At 44.6% G+C, this 19,817-nt stretch overlaps 1 protein-coding gene across 6 annotated transcripts in view; it reads right to left on the bottom strand.

Moving 5' to 3' along the window:
* RERE (arginine-glutamic acid dipeptide repeats) overlaps nt 1–19,817 on the bottom strand; it is a 206,126-nt gene that overhangs the window by 144,439 nt on the left and 41,870 nt on the right. The window contains exon 1 of one of the 6 annotated variants that reach the window (XM_032709298.1): nt 18,116–18,210. The exons of 4 other annotated variants lie outside the window; for them this stretch is intronic. The gene's annotated coding sequence lies outside the window, so the exon portion shown is untranslated. Of the gene's footprint in view, nt 1–2,376; nt 2,491–18,115; nt 18,211–19,817 lie in introns of those variants that run through there. One more of the 6 variants, XM_032709299.1, reaches the window with a different exon arrangement.

Below are 19,817 nucleotides of genomic sequence, written 5' to 3'. Positions count from 1 at the left end.
AATTGGCCCCTGCAGCGCTCTGCGACTTCCCAGGACATGCCAAGCACACTGAGTGCTTGCAAACACTCCTTTTGTACAGAAAAGGTGTTTAACATTGCACAGCAGTCTCTCAGAACAGTTAAGGTGGAACCAACTGCAGACAAGCCCCAAGGATCCCTCCCCTGCCCACAGCAGTTCTGGAGGAAAACTTCAGCGCCAGTGAAGTGGAAAACAAAGCCCTGCCGGGTCCCTGCATTCCTGACACGGCCTCTGCATCCTTCACCTCTCTGACAGGCAACTCCAGAGCAGCATCACTCCAAAAATAGCACACAGAGCTCCCAGCCACCCCTCAGGGCACAGGATACACCTGCACTTTCAACTAGTCCTTCTCTAGTCAAGCCCAAAAGCACCCGGGTGTCAGGCTGGACTCTCACTAAACCTCAGTTCCACTCTCAAAGACAGGGTACAAGAGATGTCATAATGAATATTATTAGACCTGCCTCTGCATTTTCAAGTGGAACCTAAAAGATGTTCTTGCCAAAGCATCTTTGGAGAAATCAAGCAGGCACAATTTAACCTTCAACTCAATTTAAAAATCTGAAGTGCAGAAGTTCATAATCACTATTTTCAACTTATTACCCCATACTCACTTGGCTCGGTGGTGGGGGGGGTTCCCCAGCATTTTAAATCTAGTTCAAATGAAAAGTTTCAGCATTTGTTCAGCCACGAATTCCCATCCTCCCATCCCAGCCCAGAGAGCAGGGCAGTGCTGCTCCCACGAGCAGTGAGTTCCAGTGGGATGTGGGCACTGGGAGCTCTGGGATGGCCAAAGTGCAGTGACCTGTCCCACACAGCCCTGCAGGGGTTTCATCTGGGCACCTGGAGACCTTTATCAGAGCAAAAGGCACATATACCACCTCTTCCCACATTAAGTACTTAAACCTCTTAACTAGAATTAAAGAGTCAGGTTTTAAAGATAATGTGAAAGCAAGTCCACCAGAAATGCTATGAGACTGTAACAGGAAGGCATCAGAGGGGAACTAAAAATATGGAGAAGAGCTCCTTTTTCTTATTTAAGCCAGACAGATAAATCTTTTAACAAGATTTGTTTGGTCATGTGTTACCAGCCTTAATAAACACAACAGGACCATTCTTCTGTAAGCTTTTAGTCTCATATTGCCAGATAAAAAGGCACTGTTTCCAGCAAATGCCAGATTAAAGGAAGTATGTGCTGCCACTGCTGGAGTTCCTGACATGGAGTTTTTCTAATTTAGATGTCAAGGGAGAATTTTAACTCTGTTTCAGTGCAAGGGATTAAGTTTTCACAAAAGAAACAAAAAGGAAACAGCCCATAATGGTTCCCCCTCTAAACTCATAAGGTTTGAAGAACTGCTTCAAGAAAACCTTTGAGAGCATTTGTGAAAAATAACCCTGATAAGCAGTGTAAGGGGAGAAGAAATTTCAGCTGCCACAGACAGAATGAAGAGTTAAACTCCAGGTATCCAAGTGGAGCACTAGACTGGAGTTCAGATCCTCCCAGCCTGTTCCAAGCACCCAAGAGAGGAGTTTCCACACAGCTCCCACTTCCCAAGATCCCACATCCACCATAAAGCTCATTAAATGCAGGGGAGCCACACACACCTTTAACCTTTAGGTTTCAGCAAAGACTAAGAACATCTGTTATCAGCTTTCTCCCACATTCTTTCCTTATCATCCATTTGCCACTGAAAATATGAGTTGCAGATATTCAGAGGGATCAAGTACTTTAAGAGTTCATGCAGGATATTCCTGGGAATACTCCCCACCCCACGGTTCATCCATCATCTCAAAGTGGAGAGCTTGGCTCAGGACACAAACAGGCTGCAAACTGAGGGCACAGGCACTGAAAAGCCACAGAGGAGGAAAAGGGGGAGAGGGAAAGCAAAAGGAAAAAAGGAAAGCAAAAGGAAAAAAGGAAAGCAAAAGGAAAAAAGGAAAGCAAAAGGAAAAAAGGAAAGCAAAAGGAAAAAAGGAAAGCAAAAGGAAAAAAGGAAAGCAAAAGGAAAAAAGGAAAGCAAAAGGAAAAAAGGAAAGCAAAAGGAAAAAAGGAAAGCAAAAGGAAAAAAGGAAAGCAAAAGGAAAAAAGGAAAGCAAAAGGAAAAAAGGAAAGCAAAAGGAAAAAAGGAAAGCAAAAGGAAAAAAGGAAAGCAAAAGGAAAAAAGGAAAGCAAAAGGAAAAAAGGAAAGCAAAAGGAAAAAAGGAAAGCAAAAGGAAAAAAAGGAAAGCAAAAGGAAAAAAAGGAAAGCAAAAGAAAAATAGGAAAGCAAAAGAAAAATAGGAAAGCAAAAGGAAGAACAGATACAGCAAGAGCTTTCTATCATTTCATGCCTGGAGTGAGATTTTGCTGAAGGTACTCACCCCAACTTCCATACTCCAGATCCTGCTGCATTTACCTGCAGTATTTTCCACCCAACTCCCACACACAGAGCCAGAACACGGAGCTCTCCCTGCCAGGAGTACAAACCACACACCAGCTTCTTCCCCGGGATATTAATGCATCGTTCAGCACAAACATGAATTGTCCTGCCCTGTTCTGGGGCACCTCCCGGGTGTGAGGACTGGAACAATCCTGCTGGGGCAGTGGGTGTTGAAGGGTCCTGCTGCCTGTCCTTGAATGCTCAGAGGCCAAGTGTGTGACCCTTCTGGAGGCAAGTTTGCTGAAAGTCTTAAAAAGCTCTCAGGAGCCTCTCCAATGATTTATGTGCCTCTTATCAGTTGTCTCCCTTATCTCCTTCCCTGTGAGTTTGTAACACAAACACCCGCTGAAACACTGTGGGCAGGAATGGTCACCGAGTTACACATTTACAGCCCTTGTAAGCCCTCGAAGAACAGGCAATTAAAAGTGTGTTTGTTCATCAGAACTGCTCTGTGCCAATCACCCCCGATGGCTCCAGGGTGCAGACAAAGCACCCGACAGGCACCGACTTCATCAGCATCTCCCAGCCCCGAGGTGACCCTGGAATCCAGGCACACAATTCCAGGTGTCCCCCATGACAGACACCGACCTTTTCCTTCCCCCTGCTATTTACCCACCGTGACCTGAGCGAAGCAAACGGGGAGATCTCACATTTCTGAGGGGAGATCTCACATTTCTGAGGGGACATCTCACATTCCTGAGCCGTGTCTCGCACCAGCCACGCTGGCAGCTGCCAGGTCTGAAATCCCAGTTTCTGGTGCTGCCCTCCCACTGCACATTCCACCCTCACACTGAGACATCCCGACCCGGGATGTCACGGCATCATCCCCAAATCCAGGTCGAGGGGCTGTTTGACAGACAAGCTATGCAGGGTGACAGCTCAGATAAGATCCTAAATCCCTCTCTTCAACACGGCGTTGATGCCACAGAACTTGGGGGAAAGCAGCAAAGCCAGATTTCCCAAGGCAAAACTATTTCTGCATTTGTCACCAGGATGTTTTGCACGGCTTCAGAGTCAATTTTTCAGGAGGAAATTGCCAGGTTTATGGGGCAATCGTGAGGATTTTTAAGGATTGGAGCGGGGAGGATCTAAGACAGCCAAGTAACATTTCCCTTTGTGTTATTCTAAATTGGCACAGCACAAGTAGAACAACTTTTTACTTGCAAGAGCTCATAAATTCAGGAAGGACGAAGAACAACACTTAAGACAGTCAGCTTTGGCCACAGGGAACACTGGGACTGATATCTGGAGGGAGCAGATCAGCTCCTGCCTCCTCCAAAAATGGGTGAGCAATTTATGGACCACACTCCCAACAGTGACCCGAGAGCAGCTCTCTGACAACACCTGCTTTCACACAGCTTTACACACAGGCTGCCAGAAAAGTAATGTTGTTCCAAATAAGCCACAGTTTCTCCTCACACTAGTTCAGGAGCAGCAACATAAGATCAATACAGTCTTAGAAAGTTTCTGGGCTCCCAAATTTAGCAGATAAACGAGTTATGCTTTCTGTTCTCTCAGTGTGTAGTGAGGGCTGCAGCAAACAGCAGGGCACTGGGGCTGTCTGCACACTGGTCACCAGCCCTGTGACACCCAAACCACTGCAGGAGCCTCTCCCAAATCCCTTCTCACCTCCATCACACACCCCCAGGACCTTCAGGGTCGAGTGGTTCAGTGGTGACCTCAAAAGCCCAGAGCAACCAAGGTACAGAGTTGGGAGCAGAGCACAAAAATTCCCAGCCCGGCCCAGGGCATTGATCCACCCTATTAAAGTGGGAGTTCTTTATTAGAGCTCCTCTTGTCGTTCAAAAAGGTGCTTTAATGGCCTCTGTAGTCATAACACACACACAGGAACAAACAATGATCCACAGGCAGTAAATATGAAGCCGTGTATTTACTGCTGCTTCTCTCAAGTCAGCCAGGCTAATGTCAATGATTACCACAAAATAGGTCTGAGTAATGCAAAGTAGTCATCCCATAGCACCATTAAAAAGCAGAGGTTTAAAAAATGACCATATAATGCAAGATAACTCCCTCCTGTTAAAGGCTGTTAGGGGAGAACAGGCCCACGGGACCTGCAGGAGCTGCTTCTGTAACAAGAACTATTATCTGGGGAACTTGGAGTCATTTGGAGCCAAGGAAACATCTGCATTATGAGGTTGCTTAACAACATTTAAAACAGGAAAAAACCCCTCGTTGTTATATAGAGCAGATTATTTTGAACAGATTCTATCACGGGATCACAGAATATCCTGAGCTGGAAGGGACCCAGAAGGATCATTAAAGTCCAACTCCTGGCCCTGCACAGGACACCCCAACAATCCCACCTTGTGCTGGGTTTTATCAGGCACAATTACTCTGCTTTCCTCCCAGCCACCACACCTACACAACTGGATTGGCAGGATAACCACTGAGCCAACAGAATGCAGATAAAGAGACAAAAAGTGAGATTAGGGTGGAGAACCTAAACCAGAGGCAGTGGAGCCATTCCACCACAGATCAGCCATGGGACACCCATACCCCAACAAATAAATCACATTTTCCCCTGATGAATCATCAAGTACTGTAAAAAACCCCCTCATTTGTTGACAGAGGTTTCAGAAAAAAAAGACAACAGATTTTGAGAAGTAAAAAGGGTTGAAAGCATGCATATGGATCTCTTGACAGGCAAGTCTGTGGCAAATAAAAAGAGAAATCTGTAGCATGTTTACTAAAATATATAAAGTCTAAACATTGCCAAGTGCTGTAAATTCAGATCTGGGGAAAACCAACACAGAAATCAAAGCATAAAGAGAAATTGCTGGTACACAATAACAACCAAGCTAAGGGTAAATGAAACAGAATTGTGTCCCTTTTACAACAGCTCTGGTTTTACAGGATGTTTATCAACGTTACCAATAAAACACATCCCTATATTTGCCTCTAAGTCACTTATTTTAAGACAGAAATGAGTGTTGTATAATACTGAAAACCTCCATTTGTGTGTGTTTATTAGAACGAGCCCGTTGCTGCCTCGCAGGCGACTCCAAGTGTAACTACACCCAAAACTCTGCCCACACCTAATTTCAGTCTCCAGTTCTAAATTTTATTTTGGCACCTCCATCTCTGCAGCATGGCTACAAATACCCCCCGAACTGTCACTCCCTGGGTGGATTTAGCTGTGCTTTTCTCCACTGGGAATGCCATTTTTCAGTGGCTCAGCTGTCCCCCTGCAAACCTTTCATCTTCCAGAAAAGCTTCCAACTGGAGTTATTTAAATCACCCAAACCAAAACTAGATCGGGGTTATTTTTGGGAGCAGCAAAGGCAAAACCCTCTGGTCTTCAGCCACATTAAGTGTTTTATTTAAACTCCAGACAACTGCCTGTGGATCTGAGCTCCTCAAAATGGAAGAGTAAGTGCAGGGTGGGCTCCCAGGATGAGCCCTGACCAGACATTCCCACTGAAACAGGGCTGTAATTAAAGCAATTCCTCTCTAAAGAAAGCAGCATCCTGAGATTTAGAGACTATCTGCAAGACTGACTAAAGCTGCACCACTTAAGTGCTCCATAAAATTCCACAAGAGTGGAAACAAAGAAATTCTCCTCTTTTGGTCAGAGGGGAGAAGGTACAATGTTATCAGAATAAACAGATTTTTTTCTCATCCGCTGTTTTAAAACACTTTCTGTACAAGCATCGAGACAGATGATAAAACAGGGGATAAAGACAAGATAAGAGACACTTAACAGTGCTAAAAGAAACGAATTTAGAAGAACTGTAGCTTGAAAGAAAAAAAAAAAAAAAAAAGACTTCTCCTTTTTCTCCTGGACTCTTTTTGGAAAAAAGGAGGGACTTAACCTAATGTAATATATCATTTTACTATTAAAAAAAAAATTAAGTTGTTATATATATATATATGTATGTAAATAAACTTGTAATATTTCCCTTCCCCTAATACCAAGTCGAATGTGTCTGAAAACTTCTTCTTCCCTTTCACATTAGAACAAACTGTACCAACCCCTTTAAACTGGCCTTTTTGAAACCCCTGTGTTTGTCAAACCACCACACTGTCTAGAGAAACTGCCTTTAATTTTCAGGCCTGGGTCTCATTTTCTCCGAGGAGCAGCTTATTTCAGTTAATGACAGAGCAGACGTCAGAATTTCCTTCCCCCCCCAAAGCCTCCCTTCCCAGCCGGGCTGGGCTGTTGTAATCGGGAGATTAACTGTGCTTATTCATGTGTGAAATGCAGGCTTGATCCCTGTCTCGTATTATAGACTGTCTGCAGCAAATGGTCAGCATATTCCTCATCATTTCATAACACTTAACAACTGAAATGGATTCAATTACATCTCACTTCCTTCGCTGCACTTAGAGAAAACAGCAATAAATACTTAGCATTTAAAGTGGTAAAACCCCACTAGTGCAAGGACGACCTTTGATCTTGACAGTGCTGCACGAGGCAGCAGGAATATTATCTGAAAAGCAAACAAAACACTGCGTGCAAGGCAAAGAATGAAAGCACAGAGGTGTGCTGCTCAAAAATGAGTTTGCAGCAAACCTCCAACAGCTCATTATCCCTCGGTGCTCTCGCTAAAGATCCCAAAACTCCCAAACCTCCAACAGCTCATTATCCCTCGGTGCTCTCGCTAAAGATCCCAAAACTGGTGTTAGAAGGTCTTTGCAAAGAGGGGGCTGTGTTTCAAGGGACCTCACGATCTCCTGCGTGACCTCAAGTGATGGAAACCAAAGCTGTCAATGCTGCCAGTTGGCTTCTAACATCTTTTCATCCCAAAAATCCAGCCAGGTGTCCTTTACACCTCCCTGAAGGCATCACTGTTGCCCGAGGTGAACTTCCCACAGGAGCCTACACCACTTTCCTGGCTGCTTTTTGTGCTGCACACCAACCCCAACCTTTCTCAGCTGCCCAGTGACTCCTCACTGCACAAACTTCCACATGTTTTCCTCCCCTCAGGTCTGGTTCACTCCTCTGAAAGTCAGAGAAGTTACTCTCAAAAAAACCCCCAAAAACCAAACCAGTACACAGTTTCAAAGATAACTGAAAAATTCCCCTCCTTTGTAGTCCTGTTACTGTCCTGGGCAACAACCAGTTGAATTCCTGAAGAGATTTGAAGCACAGTTTGTAAAAAAAGGACCAGCTCGCAGGTCTCACACAGTTTCAACCCTATATATTGTGTTTTAAACAGCTCTCAGCCCCAAGAATGACCCCACAGCACTCAGCTGCTAAAGAACCCAAGTGAAAGGGCTTCCCAACACCTTCCATGAGGAGAGGAAAATATTAAGGAATATTAAGAGTGATTAATTTGAGCCTGATCCACATCCAGAGGAAATATTTTAATGTTGCATGAAATAACTTCTGGCTTTGGTCACGCTTCAGATATTAACAGAATTCCCACTTCCAGGACTCTCAGCAGATGCTCTGAGCTCCTGGATGACCAGAGCAGTGGGATCTGATGGAACAGGGGGAGGCACCACCACTTTATCAAGATCAGTCTTTAGGGCTGATCTTTGTTAAGCTGCTGAGAACAAGGCTGCAGAGTAAGACCATAAGCCATTAAGCATCAAATAAGCAATGCAAACAACCATCCAGTTCCACGTGAAGTGTAATGGTCTTTAAAAAAAAAAAAACCAATAAAATTTTTACTAAAAAATTAAAATTTTTAAATAAAAATTTTATTTCATTTTTAAAAAATTATTTAAAATTTTTATTTTTTAAAATAAAAATTGTATTGCTTTTATTTTAAAGATATTAAAACAAAATTTTAATAAAAATTTTATTGCTTTTATTTTTAAAAAAATTTATTTAAAAAAATTGATTTTTTTTAAAATGAAAATTTTGTGGGTTTTTTTTTTTAGTGGCCTCGTTCACACCTGTGACACTGTCACATCCTGTCACCTGCCACCAGCAAAACCAGGAGGTGACACAGGGACTGGGGTGACAGTTTGATGGCTTTGGGTCTTGCCCTCCCTAAATCCAAGGATGCTTGTCCTTTGTGTGCTGATTGACATATTCCCACAGAAATAAGAGACCTGAAACACTTGTGGACAAAAATGAGCACATGGGGGGGGAAAAAAAAGAAAGAAAAAAAAAAGTAAAATCTCCTTAGCTTTCATAATGACATGCTAATACCCCATGACATGCAAATTAAGATCAAATAAGCCACGTATCCTACTGAAAATACCTTCAAAATGGAGGTTCTTTTCCCTAAATGAAGCACTGTGAGGTTCCCAACTCTGTTTTCAAGGTGAAGCTTTAAGGTTAGACACCAGTAACAGCTCTGAAACAACATTAAATGTTTAATAAAGCTACTTGGAGTGTGTAGTGGACAAGACATAGAATCACAGAGTCACAGAATCAGCTGGGTTAGAAGGGACCTCCGAGATCATCAAGTCCAACCCTTGATCCAACCCCGCTGTGGTTCCCAGCCCATGGCACTGATGCCACATCCAGTCTCTTCTTAAAAACCTCCAGGGATGGAGAATCCACCCCTTCCCTGGGCAGCCCATTCCAATGGCTGAGCACCCTCTCTGCAAAGAAATTCTTCCCAATATCCAACCTAAACCTCCCCTGGCACAGCTGAAGCCCGAGCCCTCTTGTCTTGCTGATGGTTGCCTGGGAAAAGAGACCAACCCCCCCCCGGCTCCCCCCTCCTGTCAGGGAGTTGCAGAGAGTGAGGAGGTCTCCCCTGAGCCTCCTCTTCTCCAGGCTGAACAGCCCCAGCTCCCTCAGCCTCTCCTCACAGCACTTGTGCTCCAGTCCCTTCCCCAGCCTCGTTGCTCTTCTCTGGACCTGCTCCAGCCCCTCAGTGTCCTTCCTGAGCTGAGGGCCCAGAACTGGACACAGCACTCCAGGGGTGGCCTCACCAGCGCTGAGTCCAGGGGCAGAATCACTTCCTTGGACCTGTTGGCCACACTGTTCCTGATCCAGGCCAGGATCCATTGGCCCTCTTGGCCACCTGGGCACACTCTGGCTCCTGTTCAGCTTCCTGTCAATCCAACCACAAGACTAAAGAGAGCACCAGAAGCTGTTCCCAGCAGTGTTTCATCCAGCTGTGACCAAGGAAAGTCTTTTAAGACCTTCTTTATTCCCACAATAACCTGGACCAACGTTACCATATCTCACTTGTCCTTTCCAATAAAAACCTGAGGTGATCCTTTAGCCACCAAAGACAGCAAAACAAATGACATGACTCGTTATTGTTCTGGGGCACTGAAGTTTTCCAGCTCTGAGGACACCTGTGGGTGAAGTTTCCATCATTTAAAGCACGTGAACATTCCCTAACTGGAGCAGGAGTTCAGAAGGATGCCCTGGCACCAAGTGTTTCCCTGCAACACAGACCCAATCAGGAGCTGACTTAAGAGCTACTTTTCAAAATACTACAGAAGAAAATTCACCAGGTGCCAGTTACCCAAGCAACTGGGACCTAATTAAATCCAGCCAGCACTTGAGGGATTAGCCCTGTTTTCTCCTCCAGTCCTGCAGCCTCTCCCATGAGATAACACACACAGCCAGGGTGAGATTTATTACTTGCTGACTACTCCTTAACATATGCTGATCTGGCCTTTGAATCAGAAGGAACTTTGGTTTAAGTGACATTTCAAAATAATTATGTACTATTTTTTATTCAAATTGTATTGATAAGACCAAGAAGGAAAAAAAACAAACCCCTTCCTATGAAAGGATGAAGGGTTTTCTCAAGTTCTCAGCCCAAGTGGAAAAACTTGTCATGATTTTTCAGTAGTGCTGTGCATATTATTTCTTTGTCCACTGCTTCCCAGACAGGGAGAACTACACTCACACTGCTCTAGAGTTTTCAAAAAAAAAACACCTCCCACAAACTAAAAGCCTTCTTGGAGAGGGGAAGAAAAAAAAAATGCACCAAACCAAAACCCTCAAAAAACAACACATCAAAGCAAAGCAAAAACCCCAAACAAAGCAAAAACCACTGCAAGAGTTCTAAGAAAAAGATCCCTGTATAAACCCAGACAAAAATAAAATCCCAAACACAACCACTGCCTTGCTCACATATTGAGCTTCAAAACCAAAACAGTCATCACATGCACAATTTAGGCTGGAAGAGGCAGGAAAAGTTTCAGCTGTCTCCTCAAGATAATCCCAGGGAAGGTTTTATTACTCATCATCTCTCCACACACTTATCTACAGGACTAAAGCACTTGTTTATCTGCCTAAGAAGAACAGTTAATATACTTTAAGATTTCCATGGAAGAGCTCTCCTGGGAGACCCACACAAAGTGGGATCCACAGGGTAGAAAATGATCTCAGAACTTTTATCACCCTGACGTGCAACGCTTAGAATTTCTCCCCAAAAATTCCCTCTGCTCCAAATGAACTGATGAAAGATGCTCAGAGATTTCACTGTCAGGAATCCTGTCACGCTCCTGAAATCCTAAACCATCCTGAACTCCTGCAGGAATGGAACAGAACGAGATAGTTCTGTTTACCTTTGGCATCTCAGATCCCACAGTGCATCCTCAGAGGGAATGCACCCAGCCAAAAGCATGGATTCAATAAAGTTCTGAGCCAAAGCAGAACTTTACACAGCAGCATTTGTTAGAAAAGTCCAACTCTGAAGTTCACATGTACATGTTGAGCTTCATTCCCATTTCTGTGGCTGACTCTGTGCTTTAAAAATCCACAAGAATTGCTTTTCCCAGCTCCACGGGGCTCAAACATCTTTCCAGGGCAAACTTTGGACTTTTGGTCCCTCAAATCCAGATCCTGACTCTCAAGTACCAACACTCTCAAATACAACAGTGACCTGCTATGGGAGGTCACCACTGGCACTTGTCCACTCTCATTCTCACCCCACTGGAAAAAAAACTTTAGTGGTACCTGAAACCAGGACATGGTGCTGAATTCCAGCAAAACTATCATTCCTGGTTGGATTTAGACATCCCAGCTGTACTTTTCTTTCACATTAACAATATTTTAGTCACAAATCACGTCACTCAAACCCCAGATCTCATTTGTGCACAACGGCAACTTAGACTAAAACTTATTTTTTAACCTTAAAAATTTGTGGAAGCATTTGATCATGTGCTACTTGAGTTAAAAACAGAGCATGAGGACTGATTATTTTTTTTTCCAAGCAACACTTTTCCCCCTGTCAGGACAGCACAGAAACAGTCCAGCAACAGATGAAGCTGCAAGAGCCCTGCTCAGCTGCAACTACTACATCCATTCAGGAAAGAATTCTTCCAATTTAAACCAGAGCACACTCCCAATTTAAAGCAGACCATACTCCCAATTCCCTCAGCACCAGGGGCATGTGCTTGTTTAAAGAGAACAGACCTGAGGTGAAACGTTATCAGGAGCTGAAAAACCTCGTGGAAAACCTCCACAACCAGATGGCATCATTTGGGGGGGGTTTAATGCCACACCTCCCATTTCCAGCTGCAAGTGGCAAATATCAAACACGCCCTGAATATGCAAATCATCAGCTCAACACAAAGGAGGACAAGGCAATTCCTGGGAAAGACAGGCAGTGATGTTGGAACAGACTGCACCCCCTTTTCATACACTATTCATAATTACTTTATGACACTGTGAAAGGGCAATTGGTTTCCAGATGATCTGATAACCTTGGGCTGCTCTTAACTCTTTAATACCAGCCTGAACTACAAACCCTACTAGTCCACAACCTTAAGCCAATTACACCAGTCTAATATTGAACACCCAGGGCAGATGTGCTCTGCCTCACACTCTCACACCCCAGCACACAAGACACCAAAGAACATTCAATTATTCAGCAGGAACTGATATATATATATATATATATATATATATATATATATATATATATATATATATATATATATATATATAAAAATCCATTCCCAGCTCTGATCTCAAAGGAATAGCTTTATTACCAGGAAATGGAAATCTGATTTTTGGCTTCTTTGTTAGATTTCAATAGGAAATGGAGCGAGCACGGTGTGTTTTGACTGCTTGGAAGGGTAAATTCCATAGGGATCTGTTACTGTGTCAAACTCACAAAAAAAAAAAAAAAAGGAAAAAAAAAAAGTCCCCAACCTTAAGTGCCTGAATTGTGTTGACTCATATTATGGCTCAGTCATTTCCACACTGCCTTGGAATTTGGAATTTAAGTGCTCGCTGGGGCAGCTCCTGAGTAAATGCAAGAAACTTCACCACATGAAAAAATACAAATCACTGAGTTCCCAACTTGTGCTGGGGTTAAAACCCCCACCCAGGGCAAGGACACAAAGGCTGTGAACTCCCCCCCTCAGAGGAAGGGGCTTGTTGGTCCTGGCTGAGGTGAATGTGTTGACTTTGCAGATTTTTTACACTGAAACCTCCCCAAAAAAGAACCCGAAGCTACTTCAGTTTCGAGTTTTAGAACCTTTTACTGCTGTAATTTTACTGGGGGGGCAGGCACAGAGACAAAACTGGGACAGAACTCTGGATTAAAAGATCGAATGGAATGGCAAAACTCTGCATTTTCTCCAGTTCCCAACAATGACCAAAGCCAAGGCCGTGACCTTCGCACCAAACCCGACAGTGACATTCCAACCACAAAGTGGTTTAAATTTTAAGCACCTAAACAGAATAAAAGCTTATCAGACTCCAGCTGCTGCTCAAACACTTACTGCCTATTAACCAAATTTCGGTTTTCTTTCAAAAACAAGTCATTTTGATCTCTACAAAGAAGCCAATTCCCCAAGAAAACACTGCCAGCCCCGAAGTATTTTCATTGGTAGCTTCAAGAAAATTCAAATCAGCACTTAAGACAAAACTTATTCCATGTATAAAATTGGTGTTACAGAAGCAGCAATTACCTAAACCCAGAGTGGTTGGTTTTAGTCGAAGGTTTATTCATCACATAGCTTTTTATAGTCAGTTCATCTAAAAAAAAAAAAAAAAAAAAAGGGGAAAACACAGAATGAAAAATCTGCAAGTATCGAATTTTTAGGAACCAACCCTCACACAGTCCAGATTTGTTATTTCCTGCTGTGTTGTCATCCTATGAAAAAGAAAGTGATCCCCATTTTCAGAGAGGAATAATTAAATCAAGTTTCCTTTTGGAATTTGCCATTACTTCCCAAGGGAAGTGCACAGCAACGTGGTTAATGCTGAATTTACAGCCCCCGTTTCTTCTGTGCCTTTGCTAACACCAGAAAAAGCCTGAATTCCAAACTCACCCGTTATATAAAAAAACACTGTAAGAAAATCTACACATCACAATCAAATCCCATTCAAATAAAACATTAATCCAATCACCAAGACCTTTTCTTGGCAAAACTTGTCACAAATGTTTCCTAGAGAAGGCCAGCTTGTTTTAATCATTTACATTTTTCAACACTATTTGTTCTCACTTTGTATCCAAAGGTCAGAACTCAAACCACTACCCCAGGCAAACTTTGGAATAAATACTATTTTTGTCCACTCTCCTGGAAAGAGTTTCACTTCTGCTAAGAAAGCTGGAGTATAAAAAGCAGATTTCCCTCTGATTCATTTATGAATACTTTTCATAGGCAGCTTAGAGCAAGTTTTTCATGGCTCCTTTCCTTTAGTACTTAACTGTGTTATATGACTTGTGGCTTTTCCAATCTTTACTAATAAGAGAAATTTAATCTGTGTGTATATTCTGAATTACACCAATGTGAGAATCAGCCAAACAAGGAGCAGGACTGAGCAAGGTCCAGCTGGAATTCCAGTTTTCCTGCCACAGCCCTTCTTCCCTAAACACCCCTTCTGAAATCATCTTGTTTTATAGGTATTAGAGAAGATTGGCACCTTAATCTGTATGTTATTAGCTAGGAAATTACTCCAAAAAAGGCCTTCCCACCTTATTTTGGGAATCTTCATTACACTGAATGCTTACACCCACCCCACTGGCAGTTCAGTGATATGTCAGGAAAATGGGAGAATCTCTCCCTCATACACCAAAAGCCACCTCTGCTGCCCCTTGGACAACCTATTTCTGAAGCAATGCTCAGTCTTCTGCACACAAAGGTGAGAAACTCGAAGATTCATCCACTTGACTGTCAATATTAAAGATTCACATCAGGTCACTTGCTATTCTAGGGCTACAGTGATTTATACACCATTTCCTTTCTTTACCCTTAAAATACAAAACAGAACTACTCAGTGTTCTTAGATGTCATTTCCTGAGCCTGGCACTTTAAATACACAAGGTTCAAACAAAAAAAAAAAAAGATATTTTAAGGCAGAGGGAGATATCTTGGCCAAGACATTACAGGTCACAAAAACAAATAAAACTCATCTGCAGCTTGTTGGGCTGCTCACAGCTCTGAGCCACTGCTTCAGGAAAGGAGCCAGGAGCTGCTCTGTACCTTCAGAGAGGTGAAAATGCTGAGCATTTGCATCAAACACCACAGGCTATGTGGAATTTCTGCCTCCCAGTGCCTGGAAAATGCTCACAGCCCTGTCCAATATTCTGTTGGGAGCCAAGTCCCCAACAACATCACCCCCCAGTTCACAGCTGGGCTCCTGAGCTGCTCTTGTGTTCTGCCTGGTGCATCCCTCTCAGTCAGAAGGAGGATTTGGTGAACTAAACAAGCCTGGTTGAGACCAGCAGCAGTTCAAAGCCAAGTTTCACCCAGATTTAGACACACACTGTGACCACAGTGACCAGTTGAGTGACACAACCGAGAGCTGGGGACTCCAACAACTCCAGTCAACACCTTTTAATCCATTCGTCTGCCAGAGCCCAGCCCAGGGCTCCAAAGAATAGCCTTAATTTGGCCAAAACAGCATTTCATGACAACCTCAAACACACTACACACCTATTTCTGCAATTGCTTTCACAATTGTTTTTTTTACCAGTAACTGGATCTCAGGTGAAATATTGTATTATTCACATTTATCAACAAGTTACAGAAACACTGGTCTTCAGTGTCTTACAAACTGGTTTTACTCCTAGTTCAGCACACACAGTATCAGCACAGTCTCTCTATATCACTTGAAAAAGTCCCAGGACAAGGGACCTGTGCACACTGACCTAATGCTCAGTCAGCTCTAGAAAGCTGCACATCCATTAAAGAATTAAAAAATTAGCAAGGTTGGGATTCCTTCTGGCTACTCTTGAGCAAAACAAAAGGCAACATAACCCCTCTCAACCCAAAAGACAAGGAGGTTTAGGATTAGTTCAATGATAAACAGCTTATTTTCTTTCCCACACACACACACAAAAAATCAAACTCAAGCCCTCTGGCAATGAACTCTTAACCACTCACATCGGGAGATAAAAGCCCCATCTTGTCACCTCTGCATAAATAAAAGCAAGCAAAAGAGGGGTTGAGAGACACACCAAGGGATTCTCTACAACCTGTAGTGAAATGGCAAAGACAGGCGATGCATTCCGACAGAACAGCTGTACACATCATTATGTTAATTAAAATTAAAGTCTCATCTGCTTAGCATACAAGCAATTCACTGAACCTTAGTGACAATAGGAAGGAACCATTTCCTCCAAGGGACATAATCACATACAACTGGAACAAGTTGTCTTGCTCATACTCAAGGCCACAGCAGCGAGAGGAGATAGAAAAGTATTCCAGAAACAGTCGCTGGCTATTTTAAGTAAAACAAAGCACTATCAACTCCAAAACACACACAAAGGAAGTGGTCGGAGAGATTACGTCAGCCCTCGCCTCAATTCATAAATCCTGACCACAAAACAAGACAAATTCTCAACTGCCTGGCTCTGGAAAGATGTTTTAAGTGAACCCAGGCAGTTTGTGCCCTAAAATACGCTCTCGAGCAACACTGGCTGATGCATCACTTTGAAACAGCGACGGGGGGGAGGTGAAAAAACTCGTGTAATCCCAGGCAATTCTCTCCTGCTGCCAGATCAAACAACATTTCCACAAGTGCCTGCCAAGCACCCGGCCCTGCCAGAGCACAATGAGCACTCGAGTACTCGGGGACTCCAAACCACCTTTCGCCCGGGTCCCAGAGATCTTTATAAAATAGTTTAAACACTGCTAAATTACAGGGTTGGAAAAACAAATAAAAGCTTTTTAAATGCTGCTGCTGCTCCTCCACCGTTCTCAGCTCGCTGTTCTGTCTTGTGACAGTCACTGGGCAAAAGTGCTCGAAAAACTGCGACTGCCTGCAGGAACAAAAACTGAGAAAAAATGTGGAGTTGGTTGCACGTCTGGAACTAATTGCCTGCAGATTAACGGCTTTACGTTGGAATAGTGCTGTCTGTAGGGTTTGACTTTAAACTGAGTTCCCAGAAAAAAAACCATATCTGAGGAGCATCTGAAACTACACTTCACTGCATTTCTGTTCTCCACTTTCTCCTGCTTCACGCCCCAACATTAATGTTAAGTTTAGAACAAACAACAACAACCAAAAAGAAATTTAGTGGCCTTGTCAACCGGCATTTCCACTCCCCTACAATTAAAGCCGCCCCATATGGCTGGAAGGAGCCATCCAGCCACACAATGCCCCATGCAGGGAGAAGCCACATGGACTCAGAGGAGCTTAAAACCAACTGCAAAACAAAGCAGAGCTGGTTTCTTCCTCAGGAAACAAAGTGGCCGAGCAGGTCTCCTGTCACTATCTTTATCCACCATTAAACATCGTTAAAAAAAGTTACACACACGCTGTCCCAATTAGTACTTCAAAGGCATTCCATTGTATCAAGAGCAATGAAAAAAAGTACTTTCTTCCAGGATAAGGAAAATGCAATCCTTATCTCCTTATCTCGTTTGCTTTTAAAAAACAGAATTAAACACTAGCGGCTGAACTGTTTATATTTAGAGCAGGGAGGTAAAGCGTTTGTTATGGAAAGAAAACCCCGCAGCCTTATTAGAACACTCTGAACTTCCCAGGCCAACAACAACCTACCCACCGACTCGATCCAACTTTTTCTGGGGGAAAAAAATAAAAAAATTAAAAAAAAATAATAAAAAAAACCCCAAACAAACCAGGAGTAACCAAAAGGGGGAAAACAGAATTAAGTCAAGCCTTTCCTCCATCCAGGTTATCCGTGGCCAGGTAACAACCGAAAAGCAGCTCCTGGGAGCACAACTTGTGCACGTAAAGGCACCGAGTCACCCAGTCAGGCACCTACTCCAGGAATGTTTCCAAGCGGGATCCCAGATCCCAGATCCTTCCTCCACCTTGGCCAAACTCCGGGGGAAGGTCCAGGGGGGCACCCACCGATAGCCTCGGGCTCCGCAGCTCCCGGGGGTGGATGGGGGGGGACACACCGGGAAAAACCCGCGATCCCGGGAAAACAAACACCCCCGATCCCGGGAAAACAAACACCCCCGATCCCGGGAAAACAAACACCCCCGATCCCGGGAAAACACCCCCGGATCCCGGGAAAACACCCCCGATCCCGGCGGGGCTGTGCTCCGGAGCGGGGGGGGGGACGACGACGACGACAGCCGCGGTGCCCGGGAGGAGGAAGAGGAGGAAGAGGAGGAAGAGGAGGAAGAGGAGGAAGAGGAGGAAGAGGAGGAAGAGGAGGAAGAGGAGGAAGGCTCCGGGAAGGGCAGGCACGGAGGAAGCGGGGCCGGGAGGCGCAGCTGGTGAACAAAAGGAGGCCCCTCCGCCGCCGCCGAGCAGCTGCTCCGAGCGGGGTCTCCCGGGCCCGCCGCCCCCTCCCCGCTCCCGGCACAGCCCCCCCGGGGTCCCCCCCGCTCATCCCCCCCCGGTCCCCACGCACCGGCCCCGGTCCCACGCGGCGGGGGCAGCTCGAACACACACGGACACACGCGCGGCTCCTTCCCCGCCTCCTCCTCCTCCTCCTCCTCCTCCTCCCCGCCCGGCCCCGCCGGAACCGGGAGCCCCGTGATTGATGGCAGCGCTTTAATAGCGTGGTCAGCGAGAAAAGGCATCTGCAGCCGGCGGAGCAGGAGCAGGAGGAGCAGGAGGAGGGAGGCGAAGCATCTCCCCCGGGGCTCTCGGCGCTCCCAGCCCGCGGTGCTGCAGGAATATCAATGGCCCGGCCTCCCCCGAGCACGGCACGACACGGGGAGGGGGGGAAATGCGGCTCAAACGGGGGCCGGGGGGATCCCAACACGGCCCAGGTGGGGAAGGGGGGGATGCCCGGCCAGTGCCACCTTCAGAGACACTTCAGGCGGGGGGTTTTGTTGCAGCGCGTTCAATTAGTAAGCCATTTTGTTTAAAATCCCTTCCTACCATGTCTTCCTTCCTTCCTCCCCCCTTTTGAGATAGAAATTCATCTGCTCGGCAGAACGCGTTCCTTTTAATTGTGTTTAATTGGGGTATTTTCAATAATGACTATTTATCTCACTGTGCCTCTCCACGCAGACCTGGAACTCATCTGAGCCTCACAATGTCTTGCTCTGTTCTTCACCACCACAGCCATGACCTTTCAGCTGCTAGTACCGACTTAATTTTAGAGCAAAGCTTTGCCATTTCCCTTGCAGAATAACACGCAGAACAAGTCATCTATGTAATCCATTACCTCGGGGCAACGTACACTTTATCCCTGCCGAGCAAATCCATTTCCTAGGCGTGCAGTAATATTTTACCTATAAAATAAATATGGCAGTACACCTTCCCAGAGCCGGCTTTACAAAGGCCAAGTTAAAAAAAAAATAAAATAAAAATCTAGAAAAAATAGTAATAATAATAATCATCATCATTAAGGTTCACAGACCCAGTTAATTAGAGCGACACCCTCAAGTCCTGCCTGCCAAGTTAATCTTTCCAGATGCTGGTAATTATTTGTAGTTGTGTATTTTCCCCTCTATTTATCCACACAGATTTCTACCATGTTGTACCATAACCCAGGAGTCCTTCAGGAGACAAAGACCCAACTTTGAAATTTATTCTGCGCTTTCTAGAAATAGCTCCCTAAAACCACACGCCCCAGCTGAAGGAGCTGATTAATTGATTAATCCTAATGCCCTTGCCACATCACAGGACTGCTCTGATCAATACAAATTGAAGCTGGTGTATGGCACGAGCTCTGCTCCTGCAATATTCATTGTACAACAGCTCCCGAGCTGGAGCCTTGTCTTTGCCAGACCTGGTTCAAAACAAGCTTTGTAACCAAGTAGCCGTGTGAGAGCTCCAAACCCGCCAGAGCTGAAATTCAATCCTCCACTCAGCACAAAGAAACCACATTGCATTTATCCTCACTCTTCAATTTTCTAATCAAATGTGGCCCAACACCTGGCAAACCGTCGGAGGGAACTTGCTGCTCCAGTGTGTATTTAAATCAGCGTTTACTCCTAATGACTTCCAAAAGAGCTTTCCAGCAGTAAGTTAATTCAGGCCAGGTTCCATCAGCTGAAAAATACCCTGCTTGACGGTACTTGTTCAAAACCACCTCATCCCTTTAGGGCAGATGACCCAGCCAGCTTGGACCACAAATCCTTAAAGTCAGTATATATTGG

This window comes from Chiroxiphia lanceolata, chromosome 22 (assembly GCF_009829145.1).
Source record: "Chiroxiphia lanceolata isolate bChiLan1 chromosome 22, bChiLan1.pri, whole genome shotgun sequence".
In the NCBI taxonomy this organism is placed as follows: domain Eukaryota; kingdom Metazoa; phylum Chordata; class Aves; order Passeriformes; family Pipridae; genus Chiroxiphia; species Chiroxiphia lanceolata.
This window is presented reverse-complemented; position numbering and strand designations above follow the sequence as displayed.